The 22,397-nt window shown below is 34.1% G+C and overlaps 2 pseudogenes; one reads left to right on the top strand and one right to left on the bottom strand.

The window, feature by feature from the left end:
* The first annotated feature begins 310 nt into the window (after positions 1 to 310).
* LOC124961339 (transcription factor Spi-C-like) lies at positions 311 to 1,805 on the top strand (annotated as a pseudogene).
* Positions 1,806 to 11,041: 9,236 nt separating this feature from the next.
* On the bottom strand, positions 11,042 to 13,067 carry LOC124961338 (UPF0547 protein C16orf87-like; annotated as a pseudogene).
* Positions 13,068 to 22,397: the final 9,330 nt, after the last annotated feature.

The following is a 22,397-nucleotide window of genomic DNA, read 5'->3' as shown; positions in this document are numbered from 1 at the left end:
TTCAGATTATTTCTGGTGAATAAATGAATCAAAATAAAAGAAAAATAGAGCTTAATGTTAAAATATTAATATTAATATTAAATAGAATTTAATATTTTTAAGGAAACTTTTTTTTATATCAGATTGGTTTAGTGGCACTTAATCACTGAACCATACATATCCCAGCCCTTTTTATAGTTATTTTTATATTTTATATTTTATTTTGAGACAGGGTCTCACTTATTTGCTTAGGTCCTTGATAAGTTGCTGAGGCTGGTTTCAAACCTATGGTTCTCTTGCCTCAGTGTTCTGAGCTGCTGGGATTATAGGCATGTGCCACTGTGCCAGACAGGAAAACTTTTCTAAGGTAAAGCAAGACTTGTAATAGTAATTATCATTTATATTTCTTATCTTCTATTTTCATAAGGATGAAACTAAAATAAAATAATCACTCTATAATAGACTTCACATATGTAATACATTAGAATATAATAAAGCATGTACATATAATAAAATGTATCATTCACATTAAAATCTACAAGCACAGGTAAGATTTTCTTTACTTCAGAGGAGAATAAAAGTTGGCAGAAGATACCAACACACACATACACACACACCCCACATGGAAAAATTTTATGTGCAAGATTTGTTTCCCCTTATTTCCTAAATACTATTTAATTAACAATATATCTTTAGTACAACTTTTGAATTTGTTCATTGTAGAAATCACAGATAAGAGAAAGAACATGTAGAGGTACACAGGGAAGTTTAACCAAAATTAACCATAGGCCAGGTCAAAAAGCAAGACCCAACAAGATTAAGAGAACAGTTGAGCTAATACTCAGTATACTGGGATGATTTGCATATGTTTCAGACGAGGGTAAGGCAACTTCCATCTCTCACAAGTGGATGCTACATTGGATTCTTCTACATAGATTTCTATTGAACAAGAGAAGCTGGGTCAAGCATTTGAAGTTGTTTTTGAGATACTGAGGCAGTATTCAACTGGAGATTGTGAGTATTCCCTGGATTATAATGCTTACCTGGCTTCCTTTAACCATTGTCCTCACATCAGAGGAAATTCCAGCTGCTATGGAGTGCTTCCTACAGAGGAACCTGTCTATAATTGGAGAACTAAAATAATCAGTGTGTCAGACTTCTACTTTGAAGGAAACATTAGCCTCTGCAGAATATAACTGAAAATCAGTTGGTACAACTTGTCTTCCAGCAAAAGAGAGGAAAAGATAGGAAGAAACTCTGGTTATTTGAATATCTTCATGAGTCCCTGTGCAATCCCAAGATGGCATCTTGTATTCCAAGGGAAGATAAAACCAAAGGCATCTTTCAGTTTTTGCCAAAAAACAAAGAAACACTTGCTGAACTTTGGGGAAAACTGAAGGGCAATCAGAAGACCATGACTTAACAGAAAATGTCCAGAGCCTTGAGGAGTTATGGAAGGACTGGGGATATCACCAAAATCTGGAGAAAGCTCACCTACCAGCTCAGCTATGCCATTCTCAAAAGACACTCTCCATCTCATCTCATATCTTTGGTAAAGAGAAAGATCAATACAGTAAAGGGAAGGAAACAGGGGGAGGGAGGAGGAGGAGAGAGAAAGGGGAAGTACTGGGGACTGAATTAGAACAAATTATATCCCATGCTTTTAAAATTTTGTCAAAACAAATCTTATTATTTATAACTAAAAAGAACCTAAAAAAGAGATCTTCTGCTCACAATCTGTTCAACCTGAACAACAACATCTCAGTTTAAATAACTGGAATGTAAATTACAACTATACATATGCCAATTACCATGAGGTACCCTGACAGCCAAATATACTCTCTCCTTTCCCTGTTACCTGGCAACAGGAATCCCTACAAGCTTTAGGATGTTTCTCTTAATGCAGTCAGCCCTCCATATCCACATGTTCCACATCAATGGATTCAACCAACCAGAGATGAAAAATATTTGAAAAACTATTATAAGTTCAGACTTATTTTATAGTTATTCTTCCTAAATGATACAATATTACTAATTAGATGGCATTGATTTTATGTTAGTATTATAAGTAAACTAGAGACGATTTGTGGTATTTGCATGGATGTTCCTAACATATAAGCAAATACTATACCATGTTATATAAGGGACTTAATGTTCATGGATTTTAGTATCTGATGGGGTCCTGGTTTATGAGAAATTACCAAGGGATAACGGTACAGAAAAGAAAAAAACAAAAATAAACAAAACCCCAACAATGAATCAATTAACTTCACTGTTACTTTTATCATATCATATCATATAATTGGTTGAAAAATCACTCTATGTCTGATGTCTTTTCAAAAATATTTTTTACAAAAAATAATTGCACATAATAAAATGTTTATGCCAAAATGCCTTCATAGTTTAAAAAAATTCAATGAATTATTCATTGATTGTAGCAAATCTAGTAGTTGTGGAATGATATTTTTGTTTTGATTTTCACTTCTCTGATTGCAGATGTTGGACATTTTTTTCAGGTATCTGTTTACCATTTATTTGTGCATATTTTGAGCAATATTGATACAGATCTTTTGCTCATTTTTGAGAAAGGATATTTATTATCTTGTTATTGAGTAGTTTGAGTTTCTTGAATACTTTTGATATTAACTCCTTATCTCATTCATGATTTGCAAATATTTCTCCAGACTGTGGGTTGTTTTTTTGCTCTATTGTTGCCTTTGTGCTGCAGAATTTTTTTTTTTTTTAATGCAATCCCATATCCCATTTGTCTATTTTTGCTTTGATTGCTTACATTTTGGGTACATATCCAAGAAGCCTCTGGCTGATATCATAGAGATTCCCCCCTATGTTTTCTTAGTAGTTTTTTAGTTTTGGGTCTTAGTCTTTACTCCATTTTGAGCCTAATTCTTGTATAAATGGTGAGATGAGGTAAGTGTCCACTTTTAGTTTTTTATGTGGAGATCCAGTTTTTCTAACACCATTTTTTGAAGACCATCATTTCCCCATTGTTCTTGGCATTTTGGTTGAAAATCAGTTGACCTAATGAACTAAGACTGAAAAGAAGAAATGCAAAGTGGCCAGCAGATATATAAAAAAAGTCTTCAACATCTTTAGCAATCATAGAAATATAAGTTGAAACTTCACTAAGATTTCACCTCAATCCATTTATAATACCAATCATCAAGAACATAAATAATAGCTAGGCATGGGTTGTATGCCTATAAGCCAGATACCCAGAAGCCTGAGGCAGGAGGATCACAAGTTCAAGGCCAGTCTCAGCAATTTAGTGAGACCAGGCCTCAAAATAAAAAATAAAAAGGGCTGGGCGTGTAGCTCAGTAGTAGGACACCGCAGGTTCGATCCCTATTACTACTACTACTGCTAATAATAACAATAATAAAAATAATAATAAATTCTGGCAAGGATGCAGGAAAAAAACACTTACACATGGCAGAATCATAAATTTATGCAACCACTATGAAAATCATTATGGAGATTCCTCAAAGATTAGGAATAGAACCTAGTCTCTTATATGATACAGTTATACCATTTCTTAGTATTTATCCAAAAGAATTAAAGTCCACATCATATGATAATACATGAATACCCATGTTTAAAGTAGCATAATTTATAATAGTCAAATTATGGAACCAACCTAGGTAACCATGAACAGATGAATGAATAAAGAAACTAGTATATATACACATAATATAGTTTTACTCAGCCATAAAGAACAATATTACATAAAGATGTTGGAAATTGGATGGAACTTGAGGACATTATGTTAAGTGAAATAAGCCAGTCGCAAAAGTTAAGTCGTATGTTTTCTCTTATGTGTGGAAGCTAGGGAAAATCTCATGAAATTAGAAGGAACCAGTACAGTAGATGAAATGGGGGTTGGGGGAGGGAAAGGGGAAGTAATGAAGAATGAAGTTGACTTATGTTATGTGCAGGTACAAATGTCACAATAAACTCAACTATTATGTACAATTATAATGCATAAATAAAAAGTTAAATAACTTGGTATACTTTCTGGAGGCCATGAAACTATACTATAAACAAATAGATCATAAACAGTGGAAATAAGAAACTTTTAAATAATAGAGGAAAAGAAAATTTCACTTGTAATTTAAATGTCTGAAAATGATAATTTTTAAATGTTTTGTATATATTTTTGGTGATACAAGATCACAGTCTACTTGCATGTATGTATGATAAAACCTGCTTTATTTTTCTAATTTTCTATACCAGAGGACATCTTCCCACATATCTGTGTTACTTTCAGTGGTCACACATTATTCCATCCTATTGTTGCATTGCAATTTATTTATAAAGTTGAATGTTTCTTCTTAATACATTACTGTTTGAAGCAGTGCTGAGAAAAACAAATTGTATATATCTATCATTATTTCTGAAAGATCTTTTATAATTAATGAAACTGATGAGTAGAGACATTAGACAATTTAAGAATGTAGTACAGTACTCACCATCAAATTGTCTGTTTGAAAAGGCATAAACAATTTAAACTTTAAGCAGCAATATAAAAACCACTACTCCTTACCCTCAAGTCACTTTGTGACTGAAAAATCATTTCATCTGTCTTTTAAAATAAATTTCTTCCTTTACTAAGGATGCTAAATATTTTTTCCTATGTTCATTGATTACTTAGAGATATGCCAAAGAGAACTTAACCCAAATTAAATTGGGCTTAGGGTTTTTGGGATATAACTCAGTAGCCAGGATGCTTGCCTAGCAGGAATGAGATCTTTGGGTTTGATTCCCAGTACCAAAAATCTATAGTTCAGTGCTTTCTTCATTTATCTTAAAGAAACCTATATAAAATACACATTTCCATCTAACCTATATACATCGTAAATATTTTGTGTATATATTGTCTTTGATTTTGTTAACTTTTTCTGATATACAGGGGGGTTTGGTTTTTATTTTGATAAACTGAACTTCAAAATGCTTGCTATTAGGCTGAGCGTATGACTCCAAGGTAGAGTGTGGGTTTAGCATGCCAGGCCCTGGGTTTAATGTCCAGCACCCCAAAAAAGAAGAGGAAAAACAATGACCGACTTGCTTTTCAAGTCATTTTTAGCTAAGTCTTTACCAACATAATATGTATAAGTAGGCATTTATATTTGCTTCTGATACTTCTGTCATTTTGCATTATTGAAAAATTTAAATGTTTTAACATGCACTTTAGGTCTGTGACATAAAAATGTAACTAGTTTCTGAGCATGGCGGCACACACTTGTGATCCCAGGTATTGTGATGTTCAGGCAGCAGAATGGCAAGTTCCAGGTCAGAATAGGCCACTCAGCAAGACCCTTGTTAAAATAACAAATAAAAGGACTGGTGATGTAGTTTAGTGGTGAAGGACCCCTGGATTCAATCCCCAGTATGCAATAGCAACAAGAAAAATGCAGCTAATTTTTTCCAACCAGGTAAAAGCCATTTTATTCATGAATAATTCTTCTGTTCCTACTCATATGAAATGTGAGCAGTGCTATACTTCTAAATTCTAAGTGATATTTGAGTGTTTCTGTTCTACTCATTTGGCTATTAGTAAATGATTAATTTGTAAAAACAAAGAGCATACATTCATAACCAGAAGGGCAAATCTTTGTTGATTGCAAACATTTTCCTACTTTGGTCACAATAGTAAAGGACAGCATGTGGAAATTAAAAACATTAAAAGTTTCATATTTTTATTTGGTTTATGGAAAACTGATCAACATAAAGTTTGCACTTTGGGAATAATGAGTCTTCCTATTGAAGAACAGGGAACCAGGCCCACGTGCTTCAGGTGATGCTGGGTACTCTAACAACACCCTAGACACAACCAGGAGTTTTAGGGCTGTTGTCTGTACCCTGCTCAGGCTGGGTGCCTTCTGCACACTGCCTATGTCCCTTGGGGGATAAGGGTTTGCCCTCCTTACTTAAAGTCACAGAGGAATGTGAATGAATAACATCAGGAAATGGTATTGGGACAGTGGGGATTGGCAATATTGCCCAGAAAACTTTGGGAGATGATGTGGACTGTAACAGTGGGAATCACCAATTTTTCATAGGAAATTTTGGGATGTATTTCCTGTAGTCTGCTTGAATTTGGGACAAAATTCAAAAAGCAAGATTAATTTGGTGATTTACAAAGTGTGAAAGCTGCCAGCAAAGGCCATTCTCTCTCAGAGTAAGTGATTAAAGTTTGAGGAAGCACTTGCAGAAAACCCAGGACTTTTCAACCAATGTTATAAAGATGGTTGGTTGATCAGAATGATAGTGAACAACCCTTCAAAGCCAGAAGAATGGAAAAATGAGTGAAAAGCATATGGCTAATATATAAAATCTATGGAGGAGTGGAATGGAACCCCTATATAAGCCAATGTGAAATAACCTATAAAAAGAAACACCCATTTTACTAAAGATTCCTTGCAAGATTCCTCAGTAAAAATATATACACAGATGTACACTGATAGATATGTGTTAAAGAAAATTTAGCCCTGAAGTTGAAGAAAGTTATGCATTCTTCTATAATGTATGTAACATTATAGTTTTGTAAATGAGCACATTAAAAATAAAATGCTGTATATACTTCATTTTTTTAGGCAACATACTTTAAAATAGCCATTAAAGTACTCTATCAGGGGAAAGATAAATGGATGGGAAAGCAGCAAAACTTTTGCTTTTGTTTTTCTGTTTATTAAGATGGCCAGGCCAATAGCAAAACAAAACAAAACAAAAGTACAGAATCTGCCTGCCTGACCAGTGATAGGGTACATTGGTAATGTGGTGGCAGGTGTAAGAAACAGAATTTTTCTCTGAAAGGATGGGAAAAAAATATATCACTCATGTGGATCACACAAACAAGCAGGGATTTCTGTCCATTTATCTAATAAGAGTGGACTTCAAGTCAAAATTAATCAGAAAAGACAGAGAAAGTCATTTTATACTACTTAAGGAAACTATATATCAACAAGACATAACAATCTTAATTATTTATGCTCCAAAAAAATGACTCATCTACATACATAAAACAAACCCTTCTAACCTCAAGAATCAAATAAATCACAACAAAATAATACTGAATGACTTCAACACACCTCTCTCACCACTGGATAGATCATAAAATCAAAAACTAAAGAAGCCACAGAACTAAAAATATAATTAATAATTTAGACAACAGACACATCAAATATTTCATCTATCAATTAATTAATACACTTTCTTTTCAGCTGCACATGGAACATTCTTTAATACAGACCACATCTTAGTCTGCAAAGCAACTCTCAGCAAATACAGAAAGCAGAGATAATACCTTGCATTCTATCAGATCATAATGGAATGAAATTAGAAATTAATGACAAAATAAAAAATAAAAGCTACTCCAATACCTGGAGACTAACACATTATTGAATGACCAATGAATAGCTGAAGAAATCAGGGAGGAAATAAGAAAATACTTAGAGGTAAATGAGGATAGCAAAATAACACATCAAAATCCCTGGGACACTATGAAGGCAGTTCTAAGAGAAAAGTTCATTGCATTGAATTTATTTATTAAAAGAACAGAAAATCACCAAATAAATAACCTAACTTTACATCTCAAAGCCTTAGAAAAAGAACAAATTAGCACCAAAAGCAGTAGAAGATAGGAAATAATAAAAATCAGAACTGAAATGAATGAAATTGAAACAAAAAAATTCAAAAATAGATGAAACAAAAAGTTGATTCTTTAAAAAATAAACAAAAATGATAAACCCTTAGCCAAACTAATAAAGAAAAAGAGAAAACCCAAATCACTAAAATTTGCAATGAAAAAGGAAATACTATCACAGACACCACTGAAATATAGATGATAATCAGAAGCTACTTTAAAAATCTATACACCAATAAAATAGAAGTAGAAAATCTTGAGGACATCAACAAATTTCTAGAGGCATGTGAACTACCCGATTTGAATGAAGGAAACATAGAAAACTAAAATAAATTAATTTCAAGCAATGAATTTGAAGATGCCATCAAAAGCCTACTAACAAAGAAAAGTCCAGGACCAGATGGATTCTCAGTCAAGCTCTACCAGACCTTCAAAGAAGAAGAAACACCAACAATCCTCAAATTATTCCATAAAATAGAAAAGGAGGGAGCACTTCCAAGTTCATTCTATGAAGCTAATATTACCCTGATACCAAAACCAGAAAAAGACACATCAAGGAAAGAAAACTTCAGTCCAATATCCCTGATGAACATAGATGGAAAAATTCTTAATAAAATCCTGGCAAATCATATACAAAAACATATTAAAAAGATAGTGCACCATGATCAAGTGGGATTCATCCCAGGGATACATGATTGGTTCAATACATGGAAATTAATAAATGTAATTCATCATGTCAACAGACTTAAAGACAAGAACCACATGATTATCTCAATGGATGCAGAAAAATCATTTGACAAAATTCAGCATCCATTTGTGTTGGGATAGTAGGAACATACCTCAACATTGTAAAAGCTGCATGTGCTAAACCAAGGCTAACATCATCCCAAATGGAGAAAAATTTGAAGCATTCCCTCTACAACCTGGAACAAGACAGGGATGCCCTCTTTCACCATTTCTAAAATGATAAAATAGAATAAAATAAAACAAATAAATAAAAATAAAATAAAATAATAAAATAAAATAAACCTTTGGGAACCCTTCTAACAAGAGGTAAAAGACCTCTACAATGAAAACTATGGAACATTAAATTAAGAAATTGAAGAAGAACTTAGAAAATGGAAATACCTCCCCTGTTCTTGGATAGGGAGAATTAATATTGTAAAAATGGCCATACTACCAAAAGTGTTATACAATTTTAATGCAATTCCCATTAAAATTCCAATGATGTTCTTCATAGAAATAGAAAAAGCAGTCATGAAATTCATTTGGAAAAATAAGAAGTCCTGAATAGCCAAAGCAATGCTTATCAAGGAAAGTATTGAAGGAGGCATCACAATACCAGATCTTAAATTATACTATAGAGCTATAGTAACAACAGCATGGTATTGGCACACAAACAGACATGAAGATCAATGGAACAGAATAGAAGACACAGAGACATATCCACATAAATACAGTTATTTCATACTAGACAAAGGTGCCATAAATATACATTGGAGAAAAGATAGCCTTTTCAACAAATGGTGCTGGGAAAACTGAAGATCTATATGTAGTAGATTGAAATTGAACCCATATATATCACCCTGCACAAAACTCAACTCAAAATAGATCAAAACCCTTGGCATTAAACCAGAGACCCTGTGTATACTAGAAAAAAAGAGTAGGCCCAACTCTCCATCATATCAGCTCTGGAACAGACTTCCTAAATAATACTCCTAAAGTGCAAGAAGTAGAGTCAATAAACTGGATGGAATAAAACTAAAAAGATTCTTTTCAGCAAAGGAAAGAATCAAGAATATGAGCAGAGAGCCTACAGAATTAGAGAAAATTTTTACCCATCTGCACCTCAGAAAGAGCATTAATGTCCAGGATATACAAAAAACTCAAAAAACTTAACACTAATAAACAGATAACCAATCAATAAATGAACTAAGGAACTAACAGGCACTTCACAGAAGACATACAAATGTCAAAGAATATATGAAAAAATGTTCAATATCTCTAGCAATTAGAGAAATGCAAATTAAAGCCACACTGAGATTTCGTCTCACTTCAGTCAGAATGGCCATTATCAAGAATATAAGTAAAAATGTTGGGAGGATGTGGGGAGAAAAGTTCACTCATATATTGCTGGTAGGACTGCAAATTGGTGCAACCCAGTATGGAAAGCAGTATGGAGATTCCATAGAAAATTTGGAATGAAACCACCATTTGACCCAGTTATCCCACTCTTTGGCTTATACCCAAAGGACTTAAAATCAGCATTCTACAGTGACACAGTCACATCAATGTTTACAGTAGCTCAGTTCACAATTGCCAAGCTATGGAACTAACCTAAATGCTGTTCAACAGATGAATGGATAAAGAAAATGTGTTATTACATACACAATGGAATATTACTCAGCTATAAAGAAGAATGAAATTATGGCATTAGTCAATAAGTGGATGGAACTGGAGAATATCATGCTAAGTGAAATAAGCCAGTTCCAAAAAACCAAAGGTTGAATGTTCTCTCCAATATGTTAATACTAACCCATAACAAGGGAGGGTAGAGAGGGAAAGTATAGAAGAAGTTCATTGGATTAGACAAAGGGGAATGAAGGCAAGAGATGGGGGATGGGAATAGGAAAGACAGTAGAATGAATCTGACATAATGTTCCTATGCTCATATATAAATACATGACCAGTGTAACTCCACATCATGATAAACCACAAGAATGGAATTAAAATTATAATGGGTTGCACCCCTTGAATGTATAACATGTCAAAATATACCCTGCTGTGATGTATATCTAAAAACAACAAATTAAAATAAAAAAGAAAGAACACCCTAAAGATTAAAGAAAGAAAATAACAATGAGTGGAATAGTTGGATCATGTGGTAGACCCATTCCTGCTTTTTGTTTTCCTCTTTTGAGAAATCTCCATAATTTCTTTTAGAGTGGTTATACTAATTTGTAGTCACATCAACAAATGTATGAGTATACCTTTCCTCAACATCCTCATGAATAATATTATTATATTATATTTGTATTCTTGATCATTGCCATTCTGACTGGAATGAGATGAAATCTCAATGTAGTTTTGATTTGCATTTTCCTGATTGTTAGGGATGTTGATAATTTTTTATGTATTTGTCAGTCATTTGTATATCTTCTTTTGAGAAATGTCCATGTCTTCTGCGCATTTTAAAATTAGGTTATTTGGTATTTTATGGTATTTTTTTTGAGTTCTTCATGCGTTCTGCATATTAATCCCCTCTCCAAGGGGCAGCTGGCAAAGGTCTGCCGTTCTGCACACCCATCTTCACACTCCTGTTTCTTTTGCTAGTCAGCTTTTTAATTTGATACTATCCCACTTATGACTCTCAGGTTTATTTCTTGTGCTTTAGTAGTCATTTTAAGAAAATAGCTGCATGCTAATAAGTTGAAGTGTTAAGCTATAGTTTACTTCTAGTAGTTTCCGAATTTCCAGTCTAAATCCCAGGTCTTTGATCCACTTTGCATTGGCTTTTCTGCAGGGTAAAGATAAGGATCTGAATTTCATTCTTTTATGTACGAATATCCATTCTTCCCAGCACCATTTATTAAAAAGTCTATCTTTTCTTTAACATATTTTTGGTAGCTTTGTGAAGTATGAGATGACTTTCTATTATGGATTTATGCCTGTTTTCTATTACATTCTGTTAATCTTCATGTCTGTTTTGGTATCAGTATCAGTTTGTTTTTGTTACTATAGCTCTGTATTATAAATTGATGTACTGTATTGTGATATTTCCAGTATCACACTTCTGACTTAGGATTGCTTTAGCTATTTTGGGTCTTTTATTATTCCATATAAATTAAAAAAAAATTTTATGTCTGTAAAGAATGTCATTGTGTTCTTTTTTTTTTTTTAAAGTTTATACCACACTATTTAATCTACTTAGTTTCAATATCAAGGTTTATTTTTTCTTCCAGAAGGAGGTTAAGTAACAATTTAAATAATCATCAGGATGTATGAATGAACATCCACTCAGATAAAACATTACTGCTTAAAAGTGGCTATCTAAGAAATATTTTGCATGTAATAAATATATTTTATGTTTAGGTTAACAGGCAGCATCTTGAGAGCAGAAAAGTTTTTTTAAAAAAACCAATAAATAAATTACCTTCAAAAAAAAGAGGTGTTTATATCTGAAGTATGATATATCCTTAAATGTTTTTCTTTATATAGCACCCAAACTTCCAAACTGTCTGGAAAGTATCTCCTAAAATATAACTCATACCTTAAGTCATAAAAATAATGGCCAAGAAAAAAATCAACTTAAGACAAAATTTAGCTTATATTCTTAATTTCCCATTCAATAAAATATCAATTGCCAATTTATTAAAAGTAAATGGACTGTATATGTGCAGTCCGTTAGTGCTGAAAATCTGAACTATATCTACTTAAAAGTCACTCTTTCTGACAGTATTTGAAACATTGCCTCTCTGGTGGCACACCTGAAACCTATCAAGCATTTGATTTCCCGAGTTTTCATACTTTAGCAGTTAGTCCTACCCCTTTTTATCCTTTTAACAGCCATCCAGCACTTTTGTTTCATTTTGCTTATATGCCAACACAAAACACTGGTAATTCTCCTTGATAAACAATCCCAAAATAGTCCAAACCTACAGCTTTGTTCCCTAAGTGTGGCACAGGCTAAACGATAGAAAGGAAAAAAAAAAAAAAAAAAAAAAAAAAAAAAAAATCAAAGGCCTTATTGGTGCAGTCAGAATGCTCCTGAGAGTCCACAACTGTTTGAGAATTTGCTGCTGTAATCCTGAAGAAAGTTTCAACAGCTTGTATCAGAGAATACCTTGATACTTGTATCAGAGAATAGTCTTTGACTGACATCTTTCTATTTATTTCTGCCAAGGCTACTGAAAACACGAGAGCCTTCTCATCAGAGAGGTTAGCATAGATGTCAATTTCCTTTTCCTGTTTCTCTCTTTCTTCCTCATATTTTTTGGCAGATGTACTTTTAGGTCTTCCTCTTCCTCGTCTGATAGGATCTGAATGGCTGTTACTTGGAGACCTCTTTGTTTCCTAATTCTTTATTTACTGTAGGATTTATCTTCTCTCTCCTAATTCTCTCTGTTAGCCTCCTCTTGGTTTCATGCTTGATTTCTGTAGAAGATGGTGATTTCTCTGAGTGTTTTGCATTTAAAAGTTTTCTGCTAATAAATATGTAACCTCAGGGACATGATTTACATGCAACAGGAACCTGCTGGTCACCCTCGGGGCATGATTCCGTGGCTATCTTCACTTTCTTGGCTCGAGTTGCAGATAAGCTCAGCTCCTTCGGCAGCGGCTCCTCCCCAGTACCTCAGCAGCCAGGCCTCCGCCCGCTGGGTTCCACTCTCGCTGGTCCCACCGAGGCTCCGGCCTGGCGCGCCGTCATTGTGTTCTTTATACATTGGGTTGACATAAAACTTTTTGTAGAATAGCTATTACAATATTAATTCTGCTTATCCAAAAACATAAAAGTTTTTTCCATCTTCTAAGGTCTTTATCAATTTTTCTTCAGAGTTCTTTAGTTTGCATTACAAAGGTTTTTCACCTCCTTGGTTAGATTTATTCCCAAGTTTTTGTTTTTTTTTGGGGGGGGAGGGGTTGTGAATGAATTGATTTTCCTGATTTTTTTTCTCAGCAGATTCTTTATTGAAATATAAGACAATAACTGATTTATGCATGCTGATCTTGTATTCTGACAGTTTGCTGAATTGGCTTGTTAGTGCTAGAAGTCTTCTAGTGAAGTCTTCTGAGTCTTCAAGTGTAGGATCATGATCTGCAAACAGATAATTTTACTGTTCATTCCCCATGTTTTCCATTTATTTTCTTTCTTTTGCCTGATTGCTCTGGCTAGAGTTGCAAGAACTGTTTAATAGGAGTGATGGGATAGTACATCCTTATGTTGTTTCTGCTTTTAGATAAAATGTTTTCAGTTTTCCTCCATTCAGTCTGAAGTTGAGTTGGGTTTTTCATATATACCCTTTAAATTTTTTAGGTAAGTTCCTTATAACCCTAGTTTCTCCAAAGTTTTTAACCTCAATGCATACTAAATTTTGTTTAACACTTTTTCTGCACCCATTGAGGTCATCATGTGGTTCTTGTCCTTAACTCTACTTATGTGGTGAATTACAGTTCTTGATTTGTGTATGGTTTACCAAGCTCACATCCCTGGGATGAAACCCACTTGATCATGTTGTACTATTTTAATGTGTTTTAAATGTGGTTTGTCAATATTTTCTTGAGAAATTTTGCATCCATGTTCACCAGGGATAGTGGACTGAAGTTTCCTTTACTTAATAGATCTTTGGTTTGGCATCAGGGTTATACAGGCATCAAGAATGAATGTGTCAATGTTCCCTCCCTTTTCATAAAATAATTTGAGGAGGATTGGCATTCATTCTTCTTTCAAGGCTTGCTAAAACTCAGCTAGGAATTTCATCTGGTCCTTCTACAATGAAAACTGTAGAATACAAAAGAAAGAAATGAAGAAGACCTTAGAAGATGAACAGACCTCAAATATTCTTGGATAGGCAGAATTAATATTGTGAAAATAGCCATACTAACAAAAGCATTGTATAGATTCAATCCAAACCCCAACAAAATGCAAATGACATTATTCACAGAACTGGAAAAAGCGGTTCTAAAATTCACTTGGAAAAATAAGAGACCCAGAATCAACAAAGTAATCCTAAGCAAAAGGAGGGACGCTGGAGGTGTCATAAAGCTGCACCTCAAATTATACTTACAGGGCTATAGTAACAAAAACAACATGGTTCAGGGACCAAAAGAGACACAAAGACCACTGCAATAGAACAAAAGGGATAGAGACAATTCTACGTAAATACTGTTATTTGATACTAGATAAAGGTGCCCAAAACATACATTGGAGAAAATATAGTATTTTAAACAAATGGTATTAGGAAAACTGGATATCGTGATGTAGAAGACTGATGCTTGACCGCTACCTCTCACCCTGTGCAAAAATCAACTCAAAGTGGATCCAAGACCTAGGAATTAGACCAGAAGCTCTATAACTGCTAGAAGAAAACAATGGTTCAACACTCCAATGTGTTGGTATAGGAACTGGCTTCCTTAACTAGATTCCTAAAGCAGAACTAAAACTGAAGATGAATAGGTGGGGTGGTATCATTTTAAAAAGCTTGTGCACAGGCAAGGACACAAGCAAGAGCTTGGAGAGCCTACAGCATGTGAGAAGATCTTTGCCACTGCTCCTCAGAGAGGGCGTCAATATCCATAATAAGAAACTCAAAAAAATTAACACCCCAAAGCCAAATCACCCAATTAATAAACGGGCAAACAAACTAAACAGATACTTCTCAAGATTTGAAATGCAAATGGTCAACAAATATATGAAAAAATGTTCACATCTCTAGCACTTAGGGAAATGCAATTAAAACTTTATTGAAATTTCATCTCACTTCAGTCAGAATGGCAATTATTAAGAATACAAATAACAATACAATTGGTGAGGATGTGAAAAATAAGGCACACTCATACTATTTTTGGTGTAACAACAAATTAGTGAAACCACTCTGGAAAATAGTATGGATATTACTCAAAAAACTAGGGATGGAAACACCATATGACAGATATTTTTCTCCTTGGTATATATCCAAAAGATCTAAAATCAGCATACTGTATAGAGGCCGTCACATCAGTGTTTATAGCAGCAAAATTTACAATAGCCAAGCTATGGAACCAACCTAGTGCCCTTCCAACAGATGAATGGATAATGAAAATGCGTTATATATGCACAATGGAGCATTATTTAGCCATAAAGAAGGATGAAATTATGGCATTTGCCAGTAAACAGATGGAACTGAAGTCTATCATGTTGTGGGAAATAAGCCAGACCCAGAAAGTTAGTGGTCCATTTTTTTCTGATATGTGGAAACTAGTCAAAAACAAGAAAAAAGAAAATATGTGGATGGGGAGAGAAAGGGGATTGAGTGGGAGAGAGAAGTGATGCAATAAGGGAAGTACAGTGGAATGAATCTGACCTAATCTCATGTATAAATATGAATATACCACAGTGAGTCTCACTTTCACATACAGCCACAAGAAAATGATCTTTTAAAAAAAATCTATAAATGAAAAACAGATCAGTAGAGGAAAGGGATCTGGGTAAGGGAGGAGAGGAAGGAAAGGGGAAGCACTGGGGACTGAATTAGAGCAAATTATATTCCATGCTTTTAAAATCATGTAAAATCAGAGAAATGCAAATCAAAACTACTCTAGGATTTCATCTCACTCTAGTCATGGCAATTATCAAGAATGCAAGCAACAATAAATGTTGGTGAAGGTGAGGGGAAAAACGTCCACTCATACATTGCTGGTGGGACTGCAGATTGGTGCAACCATTGTGGAAAGCAGTATGGAGATTCCTCAGAAGACTTGGAATGGAACCACCATTTGACCCAGCTCTCCCACTCCTTGGTTTATATTCAAAGGACTGAAAATTAGTGTACTACCAGTGACGTAACCACATCAACATTTATAGCAGCACAACTCACAATAGCTGTATTGTGGAACCAACCTAGGCATTCTTCAATAGATGAATGGATAAAGAAAATGTGATCTATATGATGGAATATTACTCAGCTTTAAAGAAGAATGAAATTATGGCATTTGCTGGTAAATTGATGGAGTTGGAGAATATTGTGCTAAGCAAAATAAACCAAATCCAAAAAACCAAAGGCCAAATGTTTTCTCTTATATACAGTGCTTATTCACAATAAGATGGGAGTTCTAGGGAAGAATAGAGTTACTCTAGGTAGAGGGGAGCAAAGGAAGGGGAAGGGGTATGGTGGTAGGAAGGATAGTAGAGTGAAACAGACATTATTACCTCGTGTACATGTATATGACTGCATGACCACTGTGATCCTACAACATGTACAATCAGAAAAATGAGAAATTTATACTCCATTTATGTATGACACATCAAAGTGTATAAATTCATTCTACTGCCATGTATAACCAATTATAAAAAATAAAAATAATTTTAAAAATTATGTAAAAATGAATTCTAATGTTATGTATAACTGAAATGAACCAAAAAGAAAGAAAGAAAGAAGAAAAGAAAAGAAAAGAAAAGAAAAGAAAAAAGAATCTAACCTTGGGCTTTTTGTTTTTGGAAACCTTTTAATTCCTGCTTCAATCACATTAGTTGAAATTGGTCTGTTTGTTTTATATAAATTCAATTTTGGTACATCATATGTGTCTAGAGATCTATCAATATTTTCTAGATTTTCCAGTTAATTGGAATATAAACTTTCAAAATAATTTTTAGTGATACCCTGGATTTCAGAAGGGTCTGTGTGATATCTATTATTTTGTCTCTAACTTATTGATATAGTTTGTCATGTTCTTTTGGTTAATTTAGCTATTTGTTGATCTTGTTTTTCTTTTCAAAAAAACACCTCTTTGTTTCATTGATCCTTTTTATTGTTTTTATTGTTCTCAATTCCATTGATTTTGACTAATTTCTTGTCTTCTGATTTTGCTACTAGTTTGTTCTTTTTCTAGGGTCTCAATAGATTATTTATTTGGTATTTTCTACATTTTTATTGTAGGAACTCAGTGCTTTAAACTTTCCTTTTAGAATTGCCTTACTACTGTCTGAGAGATTTTGATATGCGGTATCTCTTCTCATTTGTTTGTAAGACATTCTTCCATGATCCATTCATAATTCAATAGTGTATTATTTTAAAATTGTTTTTCCCTTTCTTATCTTTTTCTCTTTTTCTTCTTCTTCTTCTTTTTTTTTTTTTTGTGCCAGGGATTGAACCCACGTGCTCTTAACCACTGAGTCACATAACCAATCTCTTTTTATATTTTATTTTGAGATTGCTAAGTTGCATAGGGCCTTGCTAAATTGTGAGGCTGGTTTTGAACTTGCAATCCTCCTGCCTCAGCCTCCTGAGCTGCTAGGATTTTAGGTGTGCACCATCACACTCAGAGAAAATTGTTTCTTTTAAAAATATTGTTACTGATTTCTGATTTTATTCTATTACGATTTTCTAGAATTCAAGAAATCATATCTATCATATCTTTCCAGTTGCTAAGACATGCTCTGTGCTCTAAAATATGAACTGATTTATAGAATATTCCATGTACTGCTGAGAAGAAAGTGAATTCACTTGATATATGTGATGTTTTCTTGATGTCCGTTGGATCCATTTGATTACTAGTATTTTTTGTTTATGTCCATATGACCTATCTAATGGTGAGAGAGGATATTGCTCTTCTGTGGTCTATTTGATTCTTCATATACAGAAGGGTTTGTTTTATGTAGACAGGTGTACTGATGTTTGGAGCCTAAATACTTATAATCATTGTTATCTTCTTATTGGATGATTCCCTTCACCAGTATCAAGTGACATTTTTTGTCTCTTCTGATTAATTTTGGTTTGAAGTCTACTTTGTCTAATCTGAAAGTAATTATCCTTGCTTGCATTTTGTCTCTATTTTCATGGTCTATCTTTTCCCATTCTTTTACTGTGAGCCTGTGGATGTCTCTGTCTGAAAGTCAACAACATATGGTTTACTTTTTTTTTTTTTTAATGCATTTTACCATCTACGTGGTTTGATTGGAGAATTTAGATCTTTTACACTCAGTGTTATTATAGAGAGATGATTTTTATTTCCTGACATTTTTGTTTGTACTGCTTTATTCAGACTTTATTTTCCTTTAATTGATTATTCCTCTAGTGAGATTTATCCGTATGCTGGCTCTGATATTTCTTTGTCATTTCTTCTGCATGAAATATTTTATTTAGTAGATTTTGTAATGCTGGCTAGCAGTTATGAGTTCTTTTAGGTTCTGCTAATCACAGAAGGTTTTTATTTCATCTTCAACTTTAAAAGGTGTTTTGCTGCGTATAGCGATCTTTTTGGGCATCCCTTATCTTTCAGGGCCTGGTCTGTAATATTCCAAGCCCTCCTGTGCTTCAGGTCCTGGACTGGGAAGTCAGTAGAAGTTCCTTTAGTTTATACTTCGGAGCCTTTATTTACCTCAGTGCTTCTTAAATTTGGTTTCAATGTTATCTTAGATTTCTTGAATATTCTGTTCATGGTCTGTTAATGTCTTTTATTGTTCACTTTATTTTAATTTACCTTCAAGGTCTGAGAATCTGTCTTCAGAGTGATCTAATCTATTAATGTTTGTAATTGAATTTATATTTTTTCTTGAGTCTTTAATATCCAAGATTTTTATTTGATTGTTTTTCAGAAACTCCATCCATCTCTTGATTGAAACGATCTTTCACGTCCTGTATTTTCTAAGTTAATTCTTTACATGCCATGGCCTCTGAACATCTTTTCTTATTGTTGACATTATTTTCAAGATTATATATTTTGTCTCAAGGCCTGGAATTCCCTCATCTGCAATGAGTAGGAGGGGGTTTCAGTAAAAATTCCTTTCAGTAGAAATTCCTTTATAAGTTATTTTTAGATGAATTATTGAGACAACCCATTTCAGAGTCATTCCCTGTTTTTATTTGTTGCTATCTGAAGGCTAGAGAGAGGTTGTGTTGATTTAATGTTTTATAGGGAGGTTTGCTAGTTGCAGATCCTACAGAATGTCTGCCTTGTCCAGTGCAACTTTACACAATTAGGGTTGACTGATTTTCTTTTCTTTCTTCCTCCCTTTCTTTCTTCCTCCATTTCTTTCTTCCTCTTTCTTTCTTTCTTTCTTTCTTTCTTTCTTTCTTTCTTTCTTTCTTTCTTTCTTTTCTTTCTTCTTATTATTTTGATTCGTTGTTCACAAATGGGATACAATTTTCATTTCTCTGGTTGTACATGAAATAGAGTCACACCATTTGTGTAATCATACATGCATGTAGGGTAGTGATGTTTGTCTCATTCTATTATCTTTCCTTCCCCCTCTGCCTCCCCACTCTTCATTTTCCACTACACAATCCATCCTTCCTCCATTCTTGCCTTACCCCCCCCATTATCTATCCTCTATCAATCTATTCACTTATCAGAGAAATCATTTGGTTTTTTGGGATTGACTTATTTCACTTAGCATGATATTCTCCAACTCCATCCATATACCTGCAAAGGCCATAATATTATCCTTCTTTATGACTGAATAATATTCCATTGTGTATATATACCACAGTTTCTTTATCCCTTCATCTATTGAAGGGCATCAAGGCTGGTTCCACAATTTGGCTATTGTGAATTGAGCAGCTATGAACATTGGTGTGGCTGCATCACTGTAGTATGCTGATTTTAAGTCCTTTGGGTATAGGCCAAGGAGTGGGATAGCTGGGTCAAATGGTGGTTCCATTCCAAGCTTTCTAAGGAATCTCCACACTGCTTTGCAGAGTGGCTGCACCAATTTGCAAGCCCACCAGCAATGTCTGAGTGTACTTTTATCCCCACATCTTCGCCAACACCTATTGTTGCTTGTATTTTTGATAATAGCCATTCTAATTTGGGTGAGATGAAATCTTAGGGTAGTTTTGTTTTGCATTTCTCTTATTACTAGGGATGTTGAACATTTTTTCATGTATCTGTTGATTGCTTGTAGATCTTCTGTGAAGTGTCTACTCTTTTCCTTAACCCATTTGTTGATTGGGTTATTTGTATTCTTGGTGTAGAGTTTTTGGAGTTCTTTATATATTCTGGAGATTAATGCTGTATCCAAAGTGTGTGTGGTAAAGATTTTCTCCCACTCTGTAGGCTCTCTCTTCACATTGTTGATTGTTTCCTTTGCTGAGAAAAAGCTTTTTAGTTTGAATCTATCAAGTTTATTGATTCCTGCTTTTATTTCTTTTGCTTTGGGGGTCATGTTAAGGAAGTCTGGTCCTAAGCCAACATGATGAAGATTTGGGCCTACTTTTTCTTCTATTAGGTGCAATTTCTTGGGTCTAATTCCTAGTTCCTTGATCCATTTTGAGTAGAGTTTTGTGCAGAGTGAGAAATAGGGGTTTAATTTCATTTTGCTGTATATGGATTTCCAGTTTTCCCAGCTCCATTTTTTGAACAGGCTATCTTTTCTCAATTGTATGTTTTTGACTCCTTTGTCTAGTATGAGATAATTGTATTTATGTGGGTTTGTCTCTGTGTCTTCTATTCTGTACCATTGGTTTACGTGTCTATTTTGGTGCCCATACCATGCTGGTTTTGTTACTATTGTTCTGTAGTATAGTTGAAGTTCTGGTATTGTGATACCTCCTGCTTCCTTCTTCCTGCTAGGAATTGCTTTGGCTATTCTGGGTCTCTCATTCTTCTAAATGAATTTCATGAGGTATGTCATTGGTATTTTAATTGGAATTGCACTGAATTTGTAGTGCTTTCGGTAGTATGACCATTTTGACATTATTAATTCTGCCTACTCAAGAACATGGGAGATCTTTCCATATTCTAAGGTTTTCTTTAATTTCTTTCTTTAGTGTTCTGTAGTTCTCATTGTAGAGGTCTTTCACCTCTTTTGTTAGATTGATACTCAGGTATTTTATTTGTTGAGGCTATTGTGAATGTGGTGGTTTTCCTAATTTCTCTTTCAGAGATTTTATCACTTATGAATAGAAATGCATTATATTTATGAGTATTGATTTTTTTTATCTCTTGCTCCTTTGTTGAATTCATTTATTAGTTCTAGAAGTGTTCTGGTGGAATTTTTCGGCCCCTATAAATATAGACTCATGTTGTCAGCAAATAGGGATAATTTGAGTTCTTCTTTTCCTATTTGTATTCCTTTAATTTCTTTGGTCTGTCTAATTGCTCTGACTAGAATTTCAAGTACAATGTTGAATAGAAGTAGTTAAAGAGGGCATCCCTGCCTTGTTCCAGTTTTTAGAGAGAATGGTTTCAGTTTTCCTCCATTTTTGATGTTGTCCATGGGCTTATCATAGATAGCCTTGACAATGTTGAGGTATGTTTCTACTATCCCTATTTTTTCTAGGATTTTGAGCATGAAGAGGTACTATGTTTTATTAAATGCTTTTCTGCATATATTGAAATAATCATATGATTTTTATCTTTAAGTCTACTGATGTGGTGAGTTATATTTATTGATTTCTGGATGTTGAACCAAACTTTCCAGATGAAACCCACTTGATTGTGGTACACTATCTTTTTATTATGTTTTTGTATGCAATTTGCTAGAATTTTGTTAAGAATTTTTGCTCTATGTTCACTAGAGATATTGGTCTGAAGTTTTCTTTTGATGTATCTTTTTCTGACTTTAGTATCAGAGTCATATTAGCTTCATAGAATGAGTTTGGAAGTGTTCCCTTCTTTTCTATTTCATGGAATACTTTAAGGAGTATTGAAATGAGCTTTTTTAAAAAAATAATTGAAAAGATCCTTTATTTTAAATGGGGACAGTGTCATATGTCATCAAAATAATTTATAATAGTTGACTGCCTCTTAAATATTATAAATGTCTTCTGAAGTTAAAAGTAATTGTGGATTCAACCAGCTTCTTCAAACGATTTAGAATGTATTAAATGATAACAGAATGAGGTCCTGTAAGAAGGGAAATCATGACAAGTTCCATCACCAAGGGGTTGAAGCACGGATCACAGAAACAGAATGGCCACCCACTGGGCTCCGCCCTGTGGGTCCTCCAAGTGCAACAGAGGGGCCTCGATGTCTCAGTGGAAACTCCTGGTCACCTGCAGATGGCTGCCTTCCACCAGCAGGACCACAGGGCTGGCCTGGCAGAGACTGACATGGCGCCACC

This window comes from Sciurus carolinensis, chromosome 12 (assembly GCF_902686445.1).
Source record: "Sciurus carolinensis chromosome 12, mSciCar1.2, whole genome shotgun sequence".
Taxonomy (NCBI): domain Eukaryota; kingdom Metazoa; phylum Chordata; class Mammalia; order Rodentia; family Sciuridae; genus Sciurus; species Sciurus carolinensis.
The sequence above is the reverse complement of the archived record's forward strand: the minus strand, read 5'-3'. Positions and strand labels throughout refer to the sequence as shown.